Genomic DNA, 3424 nt, shown 5'->3' with positions numbered 1-3424 from the left:
AAATATAATTTCTCCCGAATATTGTATGTACATTTAAATAAAAAAATACACAAATATGCAAATTCAAACTTTGTATTTAATTTTGCCATTTCATAAGACAAATGTATAACTTGCAAGCAGTCCCGAACCCTATAAACAATATATTTATTAGGAGGGGTTTAAACACCCAAAACCCCCCCCCCCTGGCTACGCCACTGTACAAATCCATCTATGTCTTTGAGCCATAGAGGCCATATTATATTATATATAGATCATATAATAATATAGTCTCCTGATAGAGTTTGCAGAGTTGCAGTTATGTATAAAGATAAAATTTAAATTATTGTAAAATGTCAAATAATAAATAAATAATAATGATAATATGTGACTTGTGATAATATCCATAAATAATAGAAGATGAACGATAGACCTATAGGAATGGGTCATAGACCTTTTACTCAGTAAAAGGTCTATGGGATGGGTACAGACGTACAGTATTGTAAACATCGGAATAGATAAGAAAACGCTAAATTTTTATAGCTAAGAAACAAGGTTCCACAAATAAGTAATTAATTCTCGAGTAAATTCTGTAACCAAAAAATCTAAAAATAATAATATATAAACAGTTTTTTTTTATAGTTATTTAAAATTCAAATTTGGACGAAATTGCATATTAAATAAACAAGAACAACAATTTTAGTTATTTTCTTCTAATTTAAAACTATTTGAAACTTCTGAAGTAGGTATAATATTATTGTATCCAAATATGATAATATGCAAATAATATTAATTAAACTTACTGGCTAGGTACTGTATTAATAATAACACTGTAATATTAACACTATAAGTATAATATAAAATATCCAAGGCTGATAAACCATCTCCGCTCAGAATCGTTTTTTCTTATACGATGATAGGTATATTATATCATTGAATTCAGAGTTGAATTAAATTTAACACCATACATTACAGTACATACTTATAACTTGTAACCAACTGTACAGCAGATTATCGCACACTTACCCGCTTTTTTCATGTTGAACTACCCCTAATTATAAATTTAGAACAACTTAAACGATACAATCACAAGTAGTTGAAACTTTTCAAAATCATAATAAACAATTTTGCAATTTATTATAATTCAATAGAAAAATTTGAATATCAAGTGTTGATATCGTGTTTTGAACTTAAATAGGATACCTTATTATTTAAATCTTATACATTTATTTTAAATTAATTCACCAAAATGCTATGATTATTTGTTTTAACATGTCTACTGAGGTTTGCAAAATCGAAAATTAATTCTAAATTTCAAAAAACTACCAGAGATTCCCAAAGATTACCAGAGATTTCCAAAGATTACCATAGATTTCTAGAGATTTCTAAAGATTTCCAATGATTACCAAAGATTTCCAAAGATTGCCAGAGATTTCCAAAGATTACCACAGATTTCCACAGATTTCCAAACATTTGTACACTGATTACCAAGAGTGGTTTACCCCTCGATCTGTTCAGTGTTCATACTTCATGGGAAGTGTATTCAAATGTTACGAAAGAATCAGAGAACCATGTTAAAAAAATTCGTACCTGCCTAATTATTTACTCATTTTTACTTAACGGTCCACTAGTATACGCGTGTCAAATGACAGGCAAAGACTAAGCGCCTGGATGCGTTTAAAATAGTATATACTTAGGAAACTGTGCAAAATCGACTGAAATCCATGCACCTACTTATTTTTTTTAGTAATAAAATAATAATTTAGTATTTTATAACGACTAAAATTATTCTGCAATTCAATGCGTTTTTATTTTTCCAGAACATTTAGCCATTTGGGTATTGCAGACTTTTATATTTCGTTTATTTTAGATCATTAGTATTCTGTTGTGATTAATCAATTATAATTAAGTACTTATATTGATTATTCTAATAATGAAATGTATTAGGTAAGTACTACTATTAATAAACCAGTGATGGAAACGCATTTCTTCAATAGGTACATAAAATCTAAAAAGATTAATAATTATTTGTGTTAAATCAGGTAATTCTAAGCTAAAAGTATTTACTATTACCAACCTATAATAATGTCTTAATACCTGTTATCAGTTAAGTTATATTTTTTACGGTGGACAGAGAATAGGTAGAAATATTATATTTATTATGTATTTACAATTTGAATCCATATAATAGTTTAATGCTTTAATAAATACGTAGGTATCTACATATTAATTCAATCAGACTTCAGACTCCACTAATTACTGAGCAGTATTTAAGCATATTGATCAAGAACTTCCGAAGTATGTATAAAATAATAGTTATTACTCAAAGATTGTAGGTACAGTCAAATTATATCATATATATTTGATAAATTGACAATGTAATTTTAATAAACTAATAATAACTATTAACTCTTTTATTTAATGTATAATGTCTAAATGACTGTCTAACGTTGTTGATAGGTACTTTTTATTGTTCATAAAAAACAAAAAAAATTTTTATAGTATTTTGAAGTTAGTTTATTTGTTATATTTCTATATTTTATTTAGATATGTCCAGTATGGTAGTTAGTATACCACTTTTATTAGTATAAGTAAAATCGCTTTGGAATTGTTTGCTTTCCGAATCTGGGGCAATGCTATTTATTTCGACTGCTTTTATGCAAAGAACAACGTTAAACACTTCAACAACATCGTCTATTGCGTAATCAAAATCAAGTCATGTAAATAAAATATAATAAAAGTTTCAATTAATTTTAAAATAAAATGGTTTTGATGAAGGGAGATAATTTAGAGGAATAAAATTGTTATAGAGAAAAGGTGGTACCTTTTAAAATATGGTTATTGGTATAGATATAATTCAAATAAACATTTTCTCTACATAATTTATCCAAATTTATAACATACGATTGGAATTGAGCCACATCGGTGGCCAAATACTCCGTGTAAAGTTCCAGTAGGTTATTTTTAGTGAATTGGCCGACTGAAACTAGTGGTAGTGTACTACTTGTTAAAATTAGAACTATTTAAAAAATCTTGAATATACTTTTCAATCATAAAGTTTGCACTCAATAACTAATCGGGTGTCTGGTTTATTGCCAAATTAATGGGCGTATCAATTAATTATGTATAATGTATGAGCAAATTGACATTGAATATACATTCAAATATAAATAATGTAGGTATCTGGTATATATACTATAATTACTATTTTTTTTTGGTATAGCTTGCCGGTTGGTTCTCAGTTACAGGTTGTAAAAAAAATACCGCTTGGTTAAATCAATTTAAATTTTAAGAAAAACTTTAAGTTAGTAGCATTATACCAAGCATCGGAAAATGTCTTTGTTTTCTTTTATTTTGTCATAGTTTTAAATAAATTGTTTTATACAGCTTATCATTAATTTTTGATAAAGTAAACTAATATTGATAAGTGATAATACATTACATTGTG

At 26.8% G+C, this 3424-nt stretch overlaps 1 protein-coding gene across 1 annotated transcript in view; it reads right to left on the bottom strand.

The window, feature by feature from the left end:
• LOC100166758 (zinc finger protein 664) overlaps positions 1–3424 on the bottom strand; it is an 8165-nt gene that overhangs the window by 3695 nt on the left and 1046 nt on the right. The gene's annotated exons all lie outside the window — the stretch shown is intronic.

The sequence above is a fragment of the Acyrthosiphon pisum genome, chromosome A2 (assembly GCF_005508785.2).
Source record: "Acyrthosiphon pisum isolate AL4f chromosome A2, pea_aphid_22Mar2018_4r6ur, whole genome shotgun sequence".
Classification (NCBI taxonomy): domain Eukaryota; kingdom Metazoa; phylum Arthropoda; class Insecta; order Hemiptera; family Aphididae; genus Acyrthosiphon; species Acyrthosiphon pisum.
This window is presented reverse-complemented; position numbering and strand designations above follow the sequence as displayed.